At 36.8% G+C, this 22,429-nt stretch overlaps 1 pseudogene; it reads left to right on the top strand.

Moving 5' to 3' along the window:
- Positions 1-3,691: 3,691 nt before the first annotated feature.
- The window catches only part of LOC149213357 (disease resistance protein RPV1-like), a 33,597-nt pseudogene continuing 14,859 nt past the window's right edge, over positions 3,692-22,429 (top strand).

Genomic DNA, 22,429 nt, shown 5'->3' with positions numbered 1-22,429 from the left:
ATTTAATAATACAAAATATATATTTAATTTTTTAAATTATATTCTTAATTTTGATTAAGTAAAAATATTGATATGACTAATTTTCTCATCTTTATGTATATAGCACTTGTTTAAACAAAGGTATCCACTATTGAAATATGTGATATCTACTCCATCCGTGTGGGACACACTAAAGGTAAAGGTAGTCGGTTGTGAGGTGCTTAATAAAATACCGTTTTTAAATGAAATTTCAAACAACTACCCTTGTCAGTTTCCTTCCACTTTCTAGAAATAATGAACATAAAGAAAAGAATTTCTCAAACTAATCAACTTATAACATTTAGAAAAGAATTTATCAAACAAACCTCCTGTGTAAATTATGACATGTCTTTATGTCAAACTATACCAGTGGTCATCCATGATATCTTGACTACAAGAAGAAAAGGTAGGTTCATGCAGACCGACCAACCTACAGGTGGTGTATACTAAAATGAAAAGATAAATAAAGTATACCATTCATTAAAAAAATGTTAATTAATGTTGATTTTTCAAATTTTACTGTGTTTAGTTTTTAAGATAGGTTTGAACTACTTAAATTTTAATATGGATTTATTTTTTTATCAATTCATCTATGGATTTATTTTTTATCAATTCATTTAATTTTTTTTTAGGGGCTGGAATGAGATTTCTCAATAGACACAATTTAGGTTTAAATTTCAATAAAACCATTATTTGCGTAGGAAGGTGTTTGATTTTTTAAAATTATATATATTTATCAATCACATTTTTTATATATATCACATTTTTTCTTTAGCATTTTAAATTGATAAATAAATATTAATAAAATACTATATTATCACTTTATGACAAAACTTAATTCAAAAATTTATAATCAATCCCTAACCAATAAATTGTATTTGCAAAAGTGTATGAGAAAAAGTGTTTCACCTCCTAAAATTAGTTTTCTTCCCTAAGAGAATTCACTCCTACTTTATTCTTTATTATCATTTTATTATAAAATTCAATCAAAAAATTATAATCTTCAACTCGTAAAATATATTTAAAAATTATTTCATTTAAAAAATAATGGTTTACACACAATAAATAAATAAAATGTTATTTTTATTATTTATAATACATAACCTATGATAAATATGGGGAAGCTCAACATACTCATTTTTATCTTCAAATAATTTTGTATTATTATTCTTTTATGTCTAAAGAGTGAAATATCTTATGTAAATTTTTGAAAAGGACAGTGAATTCTTTCATGGATTGGTTTTAAATCAATAATTTGTATAATTTTTTTAGTATATTTTTTAATTGAAAGAATGAAATATTTTTTTGTGATGGGTGGTATTACTAATGTTAATGGAGACTCTTTGTGAGATGTGCCTGGATCAAACATGTTATGGCATGGCAGAAAATTGGTGGTTGGAAGATGTAGTACAAGTCTAGTGGATTTAAATGAAGGCTTGTGTATTTGGGGTGGTGAGGGTACCTAACTTGTGGGAAAGGAGGTGAGGTTGTATGCTCACCTTCCTTCTCCTTGGCTTGGGTGGCGTCACTGTTATTTGTGGTTTTGTGTAGTGTGGGTGAAGTTAGTTTATCTCAGGAGTTTGGCTCTATGATATGAATTGCATCTGTGGTGGCCAGGGTGCTACGGAGCAACATGTTCCGCCATGTTAGAGGATGTTTCCTTTTAGGTGGACCTTCTCATTTGGTTTGCATGGCACAAAGCGCTGACACTCCTTGGCCTCCTTTTGGAGTTTTGGTCGCATAGATGATGACTCTCTATGGTCTGATGACTTAATCTTGGTACTTTCTCGTTGCACTTTTTGATTATGGTATGAAGGTGATATTGATTGGGAGGGTATCATGGCTAGTTTTGGATCTTTCCCTTTCTGCGGGCTTAATGGATATTCTGGAAATTGTGGCATGCACTCATGGGTTGTTTAGTTATTGGCTCTTTTTGTTTTGCTGGCAGTTTGTTGTTTCTCTTGTATCTGGTAATTCCTTCTTCAGGTCTTTGTGACCTTAGGTAGTTGGCATGATCACTACCAGATTTGGTACATACTTGTTGTGTTTATACTTGCCCTGGCCAATGGCTGGCTTTTGGTGGCGTGGTCGACTGAAAATGATAATGGTCTAATTTTAGCTCTGTAATGTTGTTCTTTAGGGTGTTAATGGTTCTTCTTTTTATGATGGTGTGTGTATCGATAATGTGTATGTGTGATGTACCTCCTTTTTTATTAATAGAAAGCTTCTCGTCGTAGTTTAAAAAAAAATGAAATGTTTTAAGTATGATGAAGAAACTTAAACATTAAAAACTTAAAGATAATATAAAACTTTTTAAAACTATGGTTTTAACTTAATTATTTAAAATGAATAATATTGATGAACAAGTTTGTTTACCTTAATTTAGTTGTAACTATCCATTTACATGTTAGTGATTTAATATTTAATTAGAATTTAATAATATAATTACTAAAGTAGAAACATTACTTTATCTTTCAAATATAATAAATAAAATATAATAGATAGTAAAAATAATTATTAAGAAAAAATATATCACTTAAAATGATTTTTTAATGATTTATAAGAAATATTTTTTACTTTTACTAAATACCTTTACATATTAGATTATTAACCTATTTTTATACATAAGAAAATAAATAATAAATTTAACATTTAAAAAAACATTATATTTATTAAAAAAAATTATATTTTAAATTCAGGTAAATACAAACAAACACTTACACATGCCAAAGTAAAAAAAAAATTAATATGTATATATTTTTTTGCTAATTTCAAATTGAATTTGTACCACTTAAAATCCCAAAAACATTAAGTCTCATCCTACAAATAAGTGTCCCATCAAAATACTTATTAAAACAGTGATTTTCAACCTTATGTCAATCCATGGGGGTTCTCCATAATATGAGAAAAAAGGGTTTAGGAAACCAAAATAATCCAACTTTCGAAACATGTGGTGTCTACTCAATCGACGGCGGGATCCACCAAACGTGGTCGGTGCACTAAAGATAAAGCTTGGGTGAGAATGCTTAATGCACTACGTCTTCATTGAAACGAAATTCTAGCCACTTCCCTTGTCGTTTTCCTTTCCACTTTCTGAAAAGAATAAGATTAAGAAAATACTTCCAATACACATATAAAATGAAATTTCAAACCTCTTCTCCGGTCATTTCCTTCCACTTTCTCAAAATAATCAAGGTTAAGAAAATAATTTCTCAAAATAATCAAGTTTAGAATTTATTGAAAATAACGTTGCATGTGAAATTGTGACACGCCATTATGTTGTACCATGCCAATGGTAGTCCGGTTCATGTAGACCAAACCATAGGTCATGTGCACTCAACGCGGAAATTGCTGACATGCATCACTTTCATCGCATCGTTTATATAATAAATTGTAAAAATTAAAGGAAAGAGGTCATAAATTTTGTTCAATGTAAAGGGTGGACTCTGTTTTCTGAGAAACCCCAGAGGCCTACCGGATTTCAGAGCGGTTTTCTTCTACCAAGTACTTGAGAGACAGAGAGCGACCTAGGCCGAGTGAACTAGTGGTAACTTGGCGTCATCCGCTGCAAGACAGAGCGCAAGAAAGGCCAAGTGAATAGTGGTAACTTGGGTCATCTTCTGGTAGCCATTTTGCTCCAGACGATCTTGTAATTTCAATCTGTGAATATAGTATGGCATCCTCATCCACCTCTTATGCCAAAAAAAACTACAATGTTTTTGATATTTTTATTAATCATCCCGGTCCAGATTGCAAGAAACCCTTTGCCACTGATCTCTACAATCGCCTTTGCAAACACGGTCTCAGACCATTTTTGGACATTGAAGAATTGCGAGAGGGAGATGGCCTAACTTGTCAAATCGAAGGTGCTATTCGAATAGCCTCTGTTCACATTGCTATTTTCTCTCCCGGCTATGCAGAATTGGTGTGGTGCTTGAACGAACTCTTGTTGATGTTCGACTCGAGGGCACCGATCATTCCTATCTTCTACGGTGTCAAGCCATCCGATCTTAGGTGGAGTGATGGATGTAAATATGTTAGAAAACCTGCACAGATGAATCTAGCTAGTAAAGGTTGAACACACAGCTTTGCAGAACAAAAACACTAAAAGAAAATCCAAACAAGAAAATAATGGTTCATTAGAAAATAGGTTACAATGCTCATGATATAGCATTACTGGGTGAAGATCCCAAGGTAATGCACCATAGTGGTAATCAATGAGAAGACTCAACACCTACAACAAGTTTAAGAGATAACTAGCGAGTTGCGGAGTGAAAGAAGGAGCAAATCAGGGAGTAAATCATGCAGAAGAACTAACCAGTTGTGGAGTTAAAGAAGGAGAAAATCAAGGAGTAAATCATGCAAAAGGAATCTTGCATGTAGTCCCATGCTCTAACTAAGAGTCCGCATGTAGGTGTGTAGTAGTTCCAACACCCCCCCTGAACACCACTATGGGGAAAAATAGAAAATGGGCCCTGGAAACTAAGGCCAAAGGTCACCCAAAATACAGTGCAACTTGTACTAAAATTGAGGAAAGAGGGAAAACCTCGTGGGAAAACCCCCCCTCAAAATACAATGTAATCAAAAGAAAAGAGGAAGAAAAAAACAGTTGCTAAGCAAATGTGTCCTTCACTCCAAGACGATCGCGTAGAGAGCAAAACTTCTGCTCAGTGAATGTCTTGGTGAAGATGTCTGCAGTCTGTTTTGCTGAAGGACAGAACTGCAAATCAACGACCCGATCATATACCAAGTCTCTGATGTAGTGCATATGGATCTCAATGTGCTTCGTCCATTGCCACTGTACTGGATCCCTGCAAAATTTGAGAGTGCTCTGGTTGTCACACCAGATGACAATTTGGGCTGGTGGAACTGGACGCCCAACTCAGTGACGAAGTGCTATAGGCACAGAGCCTGAATGGTGATGTTGACTACTCCTATATACTCGGCCTCATCTGAAGAGAGAGCAATAGCAGCCTGCTTCTTACTCGGCCTCAGCTGAAGAGAGAGTAATAGCAGCCTGCTTCTTGCTCGACCAACAGATAGGGCTAGATCCTAGACTAAGTGAATATTCGAAGGTGGACTTGCGATCAATGTTGTCTCCCACCCAATCAGAATTTGTGAAGCCATGGAGATTCAATGCAGTGTCTGCTGCATAGTGAATCCCGAAGGTGATGGTGCCCTGCACATATCGGAGGATGCGCTTGGCAGCATTCCAGTGTAGCTCATGTGGCTCCTGCATGTATCTGGAAACTGCCCCTACTGCATATGAGAGATCTGGTCTGGAGTGGGTGAGGTACAATAAGCTCCCCACTAGCTGTCGGTAGAGAGTGCTGTCAACTAATGGAGTGTCACCTCCATCCTCAAGGCTGACCCCATACAGAAAAGGAGTCGGTGCTGGCTTGTAGTCAGTCATGCAAAATCTCTCGAGGAGATCCCATGCACACTTATCCTGAGAGAGTTTGATGCCTGTGGCATCCTGGCTGATCTCAAGACCAAGAAAGAAGTGTAATGGACCCATGTCCGTCATCAAGAACCTATCATGCAAGGCCCTCTTGACTGTAGCAATGGCTAAAGTTGAGTTGCCGGTGATTAGGAGATCATCCACATACAAAACTAAGATAAGAAGAGAATCATGTGTCCTGAGCATGTAAACATTTGGATCAGACTTACATCTTTCAAAGTTTTGTGATAAGAGAAAAGAATCCATCTTCACATACCAAGCTCTCGGGGCCTGCTTAAGGCCGTAGAGAGATTTCTTCAGTCTGCAGACCAAAGATGAATCCTGAATGAAACCATGTGGCTGCTCCATGTAAATCTCCTCTGATAGGTCTCCGTGAAGAAAGGCATTCTTCACATCCATTTGATGTACTTCCCATCCCTGGGCAGCCGCAATGGCAAGTGTAAGGCGTATGGAATCCATATTTGCTACTGGAGCAAAGGTCTCGTCATAATCAATGCCATGCACTTGTTGGAAGCCTTTAGCTACTAGCCTCGCTTTCCGTCTGGTGATTTTCCCATCTACAACACTCTTGGTCCTGTAGACCCATTTGCATTGGAAAAGTTTCCTTCCTGAAGGAAGGGGGACCAGATCCCAAGTCTGGTTCTCGAGGAGGGAGTTATACTCCTCCTCCATGGCGAACTCCCAATATGGATGCCCAACGGCCTCAACATAAGACTGTGGATCAGAAGACTGAACCAAATGACAATGCCAAGATGGCGATGGTTCAGTGACAGTGAGGAGAAGAGGAGGCTCAATAAACTCTGAGCTAGTCCTCTGCAGATCAGAATTATCCCCCACAAGACCATTTCTAGCAGTTGGGTGGTCTTGTGCATATATCTCACGTAAGCTCCTTGTTCTCTGATTTATGACAGGGGAATATGATTCACTGTTGGAAGCCTGATCTCGACTTGGATGTGGATCATCATTTTCATGTACTAGATCTGTCTCTGAAGACTCTGTCTCTGCATCTGCATGCTCTACCTCGACATCTGCATGCTCTATATCTGCATCTGAGTGTACTGAGTCATCATCTCGGACATGAGGTAGATAAAAGGTGTCTGCATGCGGCGATTGAGGTGCATGCGAGAGACTTTCCTCAAATTTGACGCTTCGCTCAATGATGAGCTTGTTCGTAGAGGGAATCAAGAGTCGGTATCCCTTCACACCATCAGGGTATCCAACAAAGATGCACTCAATGGTGACCTATGGTTTAGTGATGGATTGTATGATTGAGCTCTACAGAAGCTCCAAGAGAAGAAAACGTTTGACTATCATCAACATAAAAATCCACGATACGAGTCTGACACCATCAGAAAATGAAGGCAGGCTCTTTATGATGCTACTGATATAAGCCGTTTTGAACTCGAGAAGTATAATGGGTTAGGCCTCATACTCTCCCTCATAATCTGGTCTTTAATTTGTTAGATTGATGCGTTTATTACATTCTATGTATGCATTTCTGACTGGTAATTGTACTCTTAACCTTGTTTAGTGACGAGCAGCAGGAGCAACAACTCCTTGAAAAGGTCGTGGAAGTAGTGTTGAAAAAGTTTCCGAGAAAACTCCCTGTTTCCAAATATCCAATCGCTTTGGAACATAAAGCAGGAGATTTTCAAAGGAAAATGTGTTTGCAGGAGCAAAGCGAGCATACCAGAGTTATAGGAATTGTAGGACTTGGAGGGGTTGGTAAAACAACCCTCGCAAAAGAAATATTTAACCGTCGGAGATCACATTTCAATAGATCTTGTTTTTTATTTGATGTTAGAGACAAACCTTTAATTTCTTTACAGAGTCAGCTTCTTAAGGACTTGGCTGAATGGAATAGGCAGATAAACAACATCGATGAAGGTATAGAGATGCTGAGTAGCTATCTCGCAGCTTCTAAAGCTATCATCATTTTAGATGATGTAGATGATATTAACAAAACGAATGCATTACTTTCACGAGCTAAGGATGTCCTTGCATCCGATAGCTTGATTTTAGTTACCTCTCGTAATATGGATGTTCTTATAATATGGGGAATTGTAGAGTCGTGCATATACAAGCTCACAGGACTAGATCCACAACAGTCGAAAGAGATCTTCTGCTGCCACGCCTTTCACCAATCTCATCCACATGTAGGTTTTGAAGTAGTTAGTTTGTTTTTGAAAACCTGCGATGGATTGCTGTTATCTCTCATGGTGCTTGGGGCGCATATGCATGGTCAAACACAGTTGAAATACTGGGAAGCCGAATTGCGCAAAATCTCCAAATTACTTCCCACAGATATCCAAAGCAGGCTCAAGATTAGCTATGATGGTCTGGACCAACAGGAGAAGAACATATTCTTAGACCTTGATTGTTTCTTTCTACACAAAGACAGAGACACAGCGATAAGAATATGGGACAGATCTGGCTGGGAAGGAGAGTTTGGTTTTCAGAATCTACAAAATAGTTGTCTCGTAGAGGTAAGTGACAACAATCAAATAAGAATGCATGACCACCTCAGGGATATGGGGAGATACCTGGTGGAGAAAGAGCCTCCAGACTCTTGGCGTCGTATTTTGCGTCCAACTGAAAACCTTCTTTATCAGCACTCACCTGTACGTATTTTGAAGCTTTAGAGTGACAATGAAAATAATGTTCTGATATCAAATTTTGAAGTGCCGGTATTGTGTGAATTGTCTGTAAATTTTGAGTTTATCATCTAATTTGCATAAATATCGATCAATCGTGTTTTAGGTGCGTGGAATTAGCATTGTTCCGAGTGATGGCCCAAAATGGTCTCCACAACATTTCAAAAGCCTTGTGGAACTCACGGGCAGGTTGCAGCTTCTTGCGGCAGAAGGTGATTGTGTGGAAAGCATATTGAATGCTGCTCAGCCACCAGAACTAATATGGCTCCACTGGATTAACTGTCCATACGCCTCCCTGCCTTCATGGATTTTAATGAAAAATTTAAGAGTTTTACAAATAAAGGCGAAGGAGTTTGAAACAATCTGGGCAGATGAATGCCATGTAATTATGTGATTTTGTTTTCCTTGTCTACAGTTTTGCATTTTTCAATTGACCTTTATTATAAAAATTTACTTTCTCCAGCAAAATTTACAGAAATTGTCCCTTCCAGTGTCAAGCCCAATTTAAAATATGAAATTGAAAGCACCTGTGCAGATTAGGGAGTTGGAAATTTATGGTCGGGTTCTCAATATCCCAAAGTCCATTGAAAGGTTGAATTATCTCGAAAAAATTGTCTTGCACAATAGCGGATATGAATATTTTGGTTTGAATATCTTGCCAGATGAATTTTGTAGTCTGCAGTCCTTGAATTACTTTAAGTTACTGGGTCGTTCAGAGATTAAGTCGCCGCCAACTTCCTTTGGCAATTTAAAGAACCTCCGAACTCTCGGCATGAACCACTGCTCCTAGCTGCAGAACCTACTTGGCGGGTTGACGAGCCTTGAAACTCTCTTATTGTGCGGTTGCTCCCGGCTACAGAGCCTACCAGAATCACTTGGCGGGTTGACGAGCCTCTGAACTCTCAACATGAACCACTGCTCCCAGCTGCAAAGCCTACCAGATTCACTTGGTGGGTTGACGAGCCTCCGAACTCTCAACATGAATAGCTGCTCCCAGCTGTAGAGCCTACCAGAATCACTTGGCGGGTTGACGAGCCTAGAAAATCTCTACTTTGACCGCTGCTCCCGACTGCAGAGCCTACCAGAATCACTTGGCCGGTTGACGAGCCTCAAAACTCTCAGCTTGGACCGCTGCTCCCAGCTGCAGAGCCTACCAGAATCACTTGGTAGGTTGACGAGCCTCAAAACTCTCAGCATGGACCGCTGCTCCCAGCTGCAGAGCCTACCAGAATCACTTGGCGGGTTGACGAGCCTCAAAATTCTCAACTTGGACGGCTACTCCCAGCTGCAGAGCCTACTAGAATCACTTGGCGGGTTGACGAGCCTCGGAACTCTCGGCATGAATAACTGCTCCCAGCTGCAGAGCTTACCAGAATCACTTGGCGGGATGACGAGCCTGGAAACTCTTGACTTGGATGGCTGCTCTCAGCTGCAGAGCCTACCAGAATCACTTGGCGGGTTGACGAGCCTCAAAATATACTCCGCTTGGATGATTGCTCCGAGCTACAGAACCTACAAGAATCACTTGCCGGGTTGACGAGCCTCAACACTCTCAAATTGTACCGTTGCTCCCAACTGCAGAGCCTACCAGAAGGCAAGAGCTAACCAGCCTACTATCGAGCATTTAATGCACCCCATAGCAGTCTCACCATACATACATGGCATATATAACGTGACAGTTTTCTGGTTGGGAAAGGTCTCGAGTTTCCACCGAAACACCGACAAGACGTGCCTGTCCCTTGATTTTTTTTGCAAGCAATGACAGTGCTACAGTACTTCTAATTTATTATTGCATACTCCCATGTGAAATCTAAATTTTGAATTTTCAACCTGCCGCGCCACTGGCCTATCGTCCCTTCAGTGTCTCTATTTGAAATTTGAATTTGGATTTTGTGCGCGCGTACATGAATGCCCATGCCTCGGAGGTTGGCTTCCTGGTGTGTTTCTTCCTCTTTTGGGTTGGGTGCTGCTGGACGATGGCCTGGCTTTGCTTTGCTTTGCTTGTGCAAATCCTCACATCTCATTGAAATTTTTAGTGAGATAGAATTGGCAACATCAACAGGAATGTTCCCTCCTGTTATTTCAACAGCCCCTATCAACGATGGGATCGCATGAGTGGTAGGATTCATTTGGCAGGTTTCAAAACTCACAAGAATCAAACAATGAAAGAGTGTAAAGCTCTGTTTACTCTCCTTAATGTGCAATGAAAAAAAATTCAAAATTTCTTGACTTGCAGGTTTCGAGAGACTTATATCTCACTATGTAGTGGATGAACGATCAAATCCAGGCGACAAACTTTGGCCCTTCTACAAATTGCTCATCAATTAAAACTGGTAGCAAATCAGATTTATCAAATCAGTTTTACTCATTTATTTTTTTGGAATTATATGTTGCTAACTCTCTCTCTCATTTTGCTATAATAAACCTATTCACTAATTTTTTTGTCGTCCAGCGAGATATTTTGATATAGCAGCAAAGGCTAGAGGAACGAACGCAATGAGCCGTGGATATGGGGTGCACATCGTTCTACAGGGTCACATAGATCTTTTCCAAAGAGTTAAGTTCTTTTGCGATCTACAGTTCAGGCAATTGCGATAGATGTAGATCGATGTGAGTAGTGAATCACTTCTGGTTCCCGAATCAAAGTTAGCAGCTTAGAACCCACTCGGAAGTGAACCACCCGCAACAGATGAAACGAATTAGACAACGTGTGGGAGGAAGCCAGAGGAAAATGGAATAAATTAGATTTTTTTTGGTTATTAGACTAATTAATTAATGGATAAGACGCTGGTCTATGAAACCAGAGATTATAAATTCCATCCGCAATATGGTCATTTGTTCCAATTCCACCTTCCCTGCTTTTTAATGGCTTCGAATCTTTCATCGATTGGTAATGCTTATATTTCCAAATCGACCTTGGAACAATGGTTAATACAAAATATCATTCTCGGTAATCAGTTTCAAAACTTTTGAAAGATTCTTGATGATGAGAGCAGAGTCTCATTGGAGGAACAAGAAGTTGAGATAAACAAACTATAATTAGTCTTTTTTTTTACTTTACTTGAGTAGATGGTGAAGCTCAAATTTCCAATTCATTTATTTATTTTTTTATTATTAGATTAAATATCTTTTTTATCGTGAACTTTTTCCTAATATTTAGTTACATTATTTTTACTTGAGTAGATGGTGAATCACATTGAATTTTAGTTATATAGTTATTTTTGTTTTAAGATTTTACACATGGTATATATAATTAGTTTTCTTATAAATTAGTTAGAAAAGAATTTGCTACTAGAGGAATAATCTCTCGAAGAGAATGCAACTATATTTTCTAAAAATGTAATGAGTGCTACTTTGGTCTCTACTCTTGTTTAGCTAGTTCAATTTTTTTTGGTAGCTTTGACAATTCCTCGTTGATCTAGTGATGGATATAGTGTGTATGTTGGTTTTTGAGGTAAAGAATGTATTCCATTTTCAATTAAGATAGTGATGCAAACACTTAACGAGTTCATTTTTCAACTAAAATATTGAATATATTTTTTTGACAAAAAAATATTATGAACATTCGTAAAAATAAATATCTGGAATAGATAATGTCAACATTATGTGCTTTCTCTTTAACGACATGCAAAAAAGTACGGTTATTGATTTTTCTCAATAATTTCTACGTGCAAAATAATTACATTCAACAATATTGGCATCCATGGTGAGAGTCAATGTTTTTTTAATTACATTCTTTGTAGGACTCAAGCAGTGAGAAGCATCAACACTTTGATTACGGTTTTTTAATGACAGAGAAAGGTTATTGCTTTTTCACAATAGCTTTTATGTGCGAAATAATTACATTCAACAATATTAACATTCAATGTGAGAGTCAATGTTTCTTTAATTACATTCTATGTATGACTCAAGTAGTGAGAAGCATCAACATTTTAATTTGGGTTATTTGACATTATTTTCTATTTCACCAAAGATTGAAACACATTAAGAATATAGTCAAAGAATTTCACAAATTCTGAATTTAAATGATATTTACAAATTTAAACCACTTAAAATTTCAACTATGGGTAACAAAATTTACCTATAATATTATATTATTGCTTTCTTTCATGTGAATGGATTTTAAAACATGGAATGAAATTTGTCAATGCACATGTTAAAAGTATTTACTCATTGTCCAAAAAAAAAATCCATAAACATCTATCAATAGGTGTGAAATCATATTAGCACACTAAAATTGTGATTATAGACACTGAATGATGTGAATGGATTTTAAAACATGGAAATGAACTTTTTCAATGCACATGTTAAAAGTATTTACTCATTGTCCAAAAAAAATTCCATAAACATCTATTAATAGGTGAAATCATATTAGCACACTAAAATTGTGATTATAGACACTCAATATTGATTAAGAGAAGTATTAATTGTTTCTTAACTAGTGTTTTTCTTAAAATATCAATTAAGTGAAATTTGTCAAGGGAAAAAATTAAATTAAATTAAACGCTAAAATTGAGATTATAAACACTGAATGTTTATTAAGAGATGTATTAAATGTCTCTTAACTAATGTTTTTCTTAAAATATCAATTAAGTGAAATTTGTGAAGGGAAAAAATAAAATAATCACAATAACTAGTAAAAATTTACAAATTGCTACAATTTTCATTAACTTTCAATATATTATATATATTGAAAATAAAAAATTCATAATCAAATGTAGTAATGAGTACATTCAATATCTGATTTTCTTATCTCTGAAATAAAAACTGTCATTCTTTTTTTCCAAAAAAAAGTAGTTGATGTAGAATTTCAGTCCCTAAATCCAAAATATGCATGAAGTAGTTGTTACATATAAGTTGTAGAAAATAAGATTATGATTTATTTTTGTATGACATTAGAATGCAAAAGTATTATGATGTAGATTTTTTTTAACAAATTCCAATTTATTATAAAACAATTACACTTTAGAAATTCAACCATAAAAGCACAAGGATAGTAGAGATCACAATGCACAAAGAAAACACATTTACCCTAAAAAATCTCACTTGGGGAAAAACCCAACAACTTTTAAGAAATTCCAGTTTATTATTAAATAATTACACTTTAGAAATTCAACCATAAAACCACAAGATAGTAGAGACCACAATGCATAAAGAAAACAAATTTACCCTAAAAATCCATTTGGGGAAAAAACCAACAACTTTTTCCTTCGATAATTTTTTAATATAATTAGTCAACTATGAGATTAAATTGTCCAACAAGTTATGGTCAAACTTGGTCAAAGAACTCTCTACTCAAGTCAAAATTGCACCATTCAATATTTGACCCTTTTAATGTAGTTAGTCAACTATGAGATTAAATTGTCCAACAAGTTATGGTCAAACTTGGTCAAAGAACTCTCTACTCAAGTGAAAATTTTGCCCTTCAATATTTGACCCTTTTAATGTAGTTAGTCAACTATGGGATTAAATTGTCCAACAAGTTATGGTCAAACTTGGTCAAAGAACTCTCTACTCAAGTCGAAATTTTTCCCTTCAATATTTGACCATTTTTTATTTGCCTAGGTCGAATTTTGGCCTCCCATAATATGCCTAGAATTTGGACATTCCCAAAATATGCCACTTGAAAACTTCCTAGAATTGTTGCTTATGTGTGGTTGAATTGTGCCTTGATGAGATCGAATGCTCTTTATATATTGTTCTGCCTTTGCGAATGGGTGTCTCTACACTGGGGCCGACTTGACTTGAGGGATGGTCGACTTGACTAGTTTGAAGCTAAAAATTCAAAATTAGAATTTTGAAATTCTCTTTCAAATCTAACATGAAGAACATGTCTCATATTAATTCTTCCAAGAACTAATCAATGAAAATGAATATTTTTAATTCAATATTCAAAATTTAAGTGACCATAGCTACACAAATTCAATATATATATATATAAACCAATTGACTTTCATATCAATAACACCATTCTCTAAAGAAGACCTTGTTAATAATATAGTCCATGTATCCCATGTAGCATATGTTATAAAGACATTCCAAAATAATAGAAATTACATATATGTTCACTACAACTTAAAGAGAAATAGTTAGTTCTGATTATGGAAATAAAAACAAAAAGGTCCCCATTTTGCAAAAACGTACTCATGGAAAGTGGATTTTCCTAGTCGCATGATAATTTTCAATGATGAAAGCAGAGTAGATGATCTTCTCATGATGTTATCTATGACCAACTTTAGATAGAGCATCAACAATTCCATTATGTTCTTGCAAAATATGGGTGAATGTCAACCCACCAAACAAACCAATCATCTTCCTAATCCTTTTCATCTAATAGGAAAACATAGGAGGATCAAAGGGAATATTCTCTGCAGGCCATTCAATAATCACTTTGGCGTCACCAAATACATCGATCAACTTAATGGATAACCATTTAGTGCAATATAATACACCCCAGAGTGCAATGATCTCCGCCCTAGTGTTGGAGCCCTCCCCAATATTCCAACAAAAATAAAAGTATTGACTAGACTTTCAAACAATGTATGCCCTGCTGCGATATATATTCATATTCGCAGCGCTATCGAAAAACCCTTTTGAGTATTTTAACTAGATATCCATAAGTTTGATGCATCTCAGTTGTCCCTTGTTGGCCACAGATCCAATCACGTTGAAGTATGAACAAATCATAATGCATATTCGCTTTACGTCCAGTGAAATATTTTCAAAAATGCAAGCATCTCTACACCTCCAAATGCCCGACATAAGATAGAAAGTAAGAGATAGATGGTCATTGTAGCCCATCTTATAGTCCTAAATACAAGAATCCACAAATGTTGTATTGCAACCAACAAATATATTTAAAATGTTCAACACTGCAATCCATATGGATACCGCAAATGGACAATTTAGCAATAAGATGTGCCATGCCCTCAAGTGCAACCCTACATAATACACACCTGCCCAGTCCAATAAAACCCTGTGACATAAATTATCTCAGGTTAATATTTATTTCGCCTGACCGGCCAACCAAAACATTTTAGCTTTAGAGGAATTTTCCAATCCCAATATTTTCTAAACCACCCGCAATCTATAGGACACTATTGAACATGTGTGATATACCTATAAGCCTCCTTTACAAAGATCAGTCCCTATTGAATCTTGCTATCCCATGTGAAAATGTCTTCCTTATCCCTTAATATGATCATACCCTCCATAGATAAGTTTTGTATGTACATGTACCAACACACAACCATTTCCCCAAAAAGACCCAAATCTTGAGAGCATACCGAGGATGGATATTGAAAAATAGGATCATATGCCACTTGGATATGATTTAAATAATATATTCCCGTATTATGGATATTTCGAATGAGTGTTATAGGCAATGTATGATCACCATTGAATCCTCGAATGGGATATTCCAGCCCAATCTCCAATAACGTGCCCAATTCAATCTCCCATCTTAAGTTCCCAATCAACCAATGTCTAATTTTCATCAAACCATTCCATATGTATGAAACTAAGCAAGGTTCTCGGGCCTCTGCCTTTATCCACTCAGCTATAGACATATTCCTTTGATATATCTCCTTTATAATACATTTTCAAATGCCATTTTTGCATAATGCATGCCATATGCTCTTCACCCCCGAAGCCCAACTAAACTTCTCAATATTAATTATACCCTATCCACCATCCTCTTTCATCTTGGATATATCTTCCAACTGAACCATATGATTTTTTTTTACAATGTTGGAACCAACCTAGATAAAATTAGAAATAATAGAATTAATCCACTTGATGATATTGCGAGGCAATAAATATAGATGCATCTAATAAGAGGTGATACTCTACAAGACCAAATGAACTGGAATTAACTTGCCATTTAGGGTCCACCACTTTAGAGACCAATTTTATAATCTCCAATCAAAAAATTCAATTACCCAACCCCGGTCTCTGTTGCCATAATTATTTGATTTCAGATGGAAATTGATGTATTTGAATACCAAATCTATTAGGACTACCTCGAAAACAAATATATCAACAATGTTCAGCTCCAATGTTGCATCGGTTAACATAGATTTTACATGGATCGTATAAAATCCAAAGGCATGACCAAAAGAAGAGATAATCTGGTATAAATATTTCCATTCCCCAGCAGAAGCCTTCCCAAGAAATAAGAGATCATCCACAAATATTAAATGTGTGATGGAAATATTTTTGGTGATCTGCAACACCAAGAAATAACCTTGGAGATGAGCCTCATAAATCATTATGCTCATCCCATCAATAACTAGTAAAAATAAAAGAGGGGATAAAGAACATCCTTGTCTCAAACCCCTAGAGGCCTTGAAAATCCAAGAAGGCACCCCACTAATCAATACTACAAAGTTTACAAAGGTGATACAAGTCGTAATCCAATTGACTATCTCCACTGAGAGACTAATCTTGTGTAGGATCACTTGTAGAAAACACAAGTCAACACATTCATAAGCTTTAATCAGGTCTAATTTTAATAATAAATCATTCTTCTTTTTCACCTAAATGGAGTGCATAGATTTATGTGCAATCGCCACTACATCTTGTATTTGTCGTTTTTTTAAGAACCCAAATTGTCCTGGTGCAATATATTTTGACAGGGCATCCTTTAGCGACATTGCACTAATCTTCGAGATCATTTTGTAGGAAATATTTCATAGTGACATTCACCTATAATCCATAAACGATTTTTCCAATGATACTTTAGAAATCAAAGCAATAAACATGGAGTTTCTAGCACCAAATATCTTACAGAAGACCCTTGATTCGTATATATCTTGTGAAGGGAGATTGAGTGTTTTTTATGCCTACCACTTCATATTGCTCCATGAGTTGAGATTCAAGGCATAATCACCTCTCCCTCAAAGACTTAATGTTCCCCATTTCGTCCTACGGCTAATCATAGAGATGAGTCAGTTGAGGGAAGGAAGGCACTAACACTTAGCTCACTGTGGCCTCATCAAGTTAATTGTGATGGATGTTTTGAGCCACTTAAGGAACCTTCTTCTATGGACTAAATTTGTGGACATGGATAGGGAAAATTTCATAAAAACCCAAGCCATCACACCTCGAGAAACCCCAGCCTCTAGCACTGGTGGTAAAGAAGGAAAAACAAAGGAAGAAGAAGGAGAAAAAAGAGAGGAAGAGGTAGCAAAAATAGAAAAAGAGGAAAGAAAAAAAGAGGAAGAGGAGGAAATAGAGACAGAGGAAAGAGAATCATAAATTAAATGAGAAGAGGGGAAGAAACAAGTAGAAGGAAAAGTAAGCCCTAAGTATACTTCTAAACCCCAAGAAGCAGAGAAACAACCACATCAAACAAGTCTATATCTAGGGGACACTGAACAAGAAGAAGATGAAACATTGGCTACATTGGGCACACCTTTCAAGCCCAATAGTTGGAAACCAAGACAAGGTCCCCTGTATTTCAGAACCAGGAAAAGCACCAGAATTAGACAAGGGAAATCACAAACTCCCACAAGGGACACTATCATTATTGATGAATGACTAAGTAAAAAGGAAGAAGTAGGACCCAGTGAGGGAAATATTGAGGAGGTCACTTCTCCTAAAACCAAAACCAAGTCACATGTAGCATATGTGGGTAGGCCCACCACTAGGTCAGTGACCTTCAAGAAACCCAGGATACAAGTTGCCTTTTAGCAAGCAGAAGAAGAGAAGCTATAAGAGAGATAGGGTTTGCTACAGGAGAGGAAGAGTTCGCTACAGGAGGAACATGGGAAGCTATAGGAGTAGAAAAATGAGCTACAAAAAGAAGAAGCCACCTCAAAGTTAGTTGGAAAGGACCTCCAAGAGCTCCAAGAGCCTGATCCATAGCCTAGCTTGGGGTCCTACTACAAATTTATTGGAGGAAGGATTATCCCTAGAAATTTTGCAATCCCACTCCTCTATGAGCTGGAGAGAGAGAGAGAGGCAGAACCCATAGGTGGATGCAAATTTCCAAATCCAAGAATGTGGAATATGTGGGCCTCATGGAGGAGAAAGTCATTGAAATGAGAAAGGAATTGAGTGATTTGAGACAAAGGGAGTCTATTATGAAGGAGCAGCTATAGGCATAAAAAACAAGGTTGAGAGAGAGGTTGCATGAGAAATAAACACAACTTTCCACCATGCCGAGTCTCTCTATGGAAGCCCTGCAATGTAGGATGTATATTTTTACTTGTAGATTCAACAACTTATGTGATATGCTAAAATAAAAGACAATAATGTAATCTACTCATCAGCGGAAACCAAAACTTATCGATGAAAACACTAAGAAGAAAAGGAAGAATTTCAATCGCACATAACACAATATTTTTCTGGGGAAAGCAACTGCTCAAAACCTCGAATATCTATATTGCATTAAGGAGAAGATCTGAGAAGAAAATAAAATACTTTTTCAACCTGAACAATCCCTGCACAAGTACAATCTATCTCTCTCCTTCACAAACCAACTCAAGCCAACACTTAGCTAATTTTGCTGCCTGGCAATCCCTAGCTTCCTTGCGCAATTCCCAAGAGAACTAGCCCATATTTAATTGGGAAAATTCCTCACCACAACTCTGCAATCCATCATAGGCCTTCTATTGATTGCATGAACCATATGTACAACTCAGAAAATTATACAACTGATAGTATGTTTTCCCTATACTCTAATCTCAACTGGGTCTTCCTCTGAACTAACATGCATGAGTTATTTATGAGTGAATCTTCAGTTAACTGGTGGATCAGTGAAGCTGCAATAAAGTTGATCCCCACTACAAGACCCTCTCCTAGTTCCTCCAAATGTTTGAACTAGCTTAACTGAATTTAATTGAGTTAAACTGAATTAAATAATTACAACTCAAAAGAACTCAACTTAGGCCCCTAAAATTTAGGAATCACTCTACATGACTCTAGATAGAATTCAAACTCGAACTTATTGAGCCAACTAAGTCAAATTAACATAGTTAACTATTACAAGTTGCTATGAGAATAGAATTTAGATTTAATTCAAGGACAAATTAAATTAGGATTTCTTGTTGCTATTTTTAACACTCCCTCTCAACAAGAAAGGGATTATCTGCTACCCCGATCCTGCCTTCGTGAAACTCAAATTTTCATCTTGACAATGCCTTTGTCAAAATATATGCATCCTTCTTCTCTGTGGGAATGTACTCCAGCAACATGATTCTCCCCTACACACAATCTCGAAGGTGATGATACTGGATATCAATATGCTTGGACCGATCATGAAAAACTGGATTCTCAGAGAGTTTGATACAACTCTGATTGTCACAATAAATCAATGTTGGATCCTTCTGTTGACAAAACAAACCAACTAGAATCTTCCTCATCTAGATAGCCTCACAATATGCTTGACTGACATCCATGTACTTTTCTTCTGCTGAACTGAGTGCAATTGATATTTGTTTCTTCTTGTACCAAGAAACAATTTCTGACCCAATACTCAAGATCCCACCTGATGTGCTCTTCATTTCGGATGGACTCCCTACCCAATCTGCATCAGTGAAGCCTTAAAGCTTCACTCCCTCTATCCATCTCTACCAAAGACCAAACTGAGTGGTGCCTTTGAGGTATCTCAACACATGCTTGGCTACCTTCCAATACAATTTGGTAGGCTTAACCATAGCTTGACTAAGCTGGTTAACTGCATAACACATGTATGCCCGTGTGTTCACTAAATACATGAGTGAAGCCACAAGTTGTCTATAAATAGTAGCATCCACTACTTCACCTGAAGTAGCATCCTCATTCCTCTAGTTACCAGGTAGAGGAGTCTCCATGGGTTTACCGCTCTCCATGTGGAACTTCTTCAGTATCTCGTTGGCATACCTTCCCTAAGAGACAAACACTTCCTCATCTCCTTTCCATACTTCTATCCCCAAAAAGTAGTGCATGAGCCCCAAGTCCTTCATTTTGAACTCTCTTACACGATCCTCTCTGTAAGACTTGATCAACTTATCATCACCTGTCAGAATCAAATCATCGACATATAAAACAATAATCAACAATTTACTTTCAACCACAATATGGTAAAGGTTCACATCTGCTTCACTTTTGGTGAAGCCTATCCTGGTGAGATAGCTATCGATCTTGGTGTATCAAGGACGAGGTGCTTGTTTCATTCCATACAGCGCTCGCTTGAGTCTACACACATGTGACTCTCTGTTGAAGGTCTCAAATCCTTCATACTGCTCAATATACACCTCTTCCTCAATCATGTCATCGAGGAATGTTGTCCTTACATCCATCTAATGTATCTTCCATCCCATCTACACTGGCAGTGCTAGAATGGATTTGATTGATGAGTACCTTGATACTGGAGCAAAAGTATCATCATAATCAATCCCCTCCACCTGAGAGAACCCTCTCACCACAAACTTGGCCTTGTGTTTCTCCACACTACCATCAGCTGCTTGTTTTACCTTGTAAAGTCATGTCGAACTCACCAATGACTTGTATGTCAGTCTTGGGACCACTTCCCAAACATTGTTGTTGATAATTGAGTCATACTCCTTAACCATGGCATCAACCCAAACTAGTTGCTACACTGCTTCCTCAAAAGAGGATGACTCAATCTCTACTCTCTCACTCATCAGAGCCATGTAGCTAGTGTTCCTCTCTGGTGACCTCCTCTGCCTGCGTTGTTAATTGGTGGAGTTGTGAAGCTGCACTGAAGTTGATCCCTACTACTAGACCTCCTACTAGTTCCTTCAACTCTTTGAACTAGTTTAACTGAATTTAAATCAGTTAATCTGAATTAAATAATTACAACTCAAAAGAACTCAACTTGGACCCCTCAAATTTAGGAATCACTCTACATGACTCTAGATAGACTTCCAACTCAAATTTTTTGAGCCAACTAAGTCAAATTAACTTAGTTAACTATTTGTTATGAAAATAGAATTTTGATTTAATTCCTAATTTAATTCAAGGACAAATTAAATTAGGATTTCTTGTTGTTATTTTTAACACAGGAAACCATCAAAATCTTATGCTCACTTCCTCAAAGAACATTGGTTGCAGCTCCAAATAAAAACTATAACACAATATGGGTCTCTTCCTTTTCAAGACTTCAAACAATCTATCAAGTTTTACAAACAAACTAGTATGGAAGGCTCAATAAACTGCCTAGTATGGAATACTAGTTTGTCTGCAAAACTTGTGGATATATAGCGCAGATACTCGGAAGGGTTTTTCGACAACACTGCAAATATGAATATTTATCGTAGTGGGGCATACATTATTTTACAGTCTAGTCAATACTTTTATTTTTATTGGAATAGTGGGGCGGGCTCCAACACCAAGGTGGAGATCATTGCACTATGGGGTGTATTATATTGCACTAAATGGTTATCCATTAAGGTGATCGATGTATTTGGTGTCTCCAAAGCGATTATTGGATGGGATGTGGAGAAGATTTCATTTGATCCTCCTATGTTTTCATATTGGATGAAAATGATTAGGAACATGATTAGCTTTTTTGGTGGGTTGACATTCACCCATATTTTCCAAGAGCATAATGGAATTTTTGATGCTCTATCTAAAGTTGGCCATAGATATCATCCTGAGAAGCTCATTTACTCTGCTTTCATCAATGACAATTATCATGTGACCAGGAAAATCCACTTTCCATGAGTACGTTTTTGCAGAATGAGGACCTTTCTGTTTTTATTTCCATAATCAGAACTAACATATTTCTCTTTAAGTTGTAGTGAACATATATGTAATTTCTATTTTTTTGAAATGTCTTGATAACATATGCTAGATGGGATACATGGACTATATTATTCACAAGGTCTTCTCTAGTGGTGTTATTGATATGAAAGTCTATTGGTTTTATATATATATATATTGAATTTGTGTAGCCATGGTCACTTAAATTTTGAATATTGAATTAAAAATAATCATTTTCATTGATTAGTCCATTGAAGAATTAACATGAGACATGTTCTTCATGTTAGATTTAAAAGGAAATTTCAGAATTCGAATTTTAAATTTTTAGCTTCAAACTAGTCAAGCCGACCCTCCCTCAAGTCAAGTCGGCCCAATGTAGAGACACCCATTCACAAAGGAAAAACAATATATAAAGAGCATTCGACCTCATCAAGGCAGTTTTCAGGTGCCATATTCTAGGGAGGCCCAAATTCTAGGCATATTATGGGAGGCCAAAATTCAGCCTAGGCAAGTAAAAAGGGGTCAAATATTGAAGGGCAAAAGTTTGACTTGACTATAGAGAGTTCTTTGACCAAGTTTGACCATA

This window comes from Pinus tabuliformis, chromosome 1_1 (assembly GCF_031772625.1).
Source record: "Pinus tabuliformis cultivar Carrire ecotype Pingquan chromosome 1_1, CPIR1, whole genome shotgun sequence".
NCBI lineage: Eukaryota > Viridiplantae > Streptophyta > Pinopsida > Pinales > Pinaceae > Pinus > Pinus tabuliformis.
This window is presented reverse-complemented; position numbering and strand designations above follow the sequence as displayed.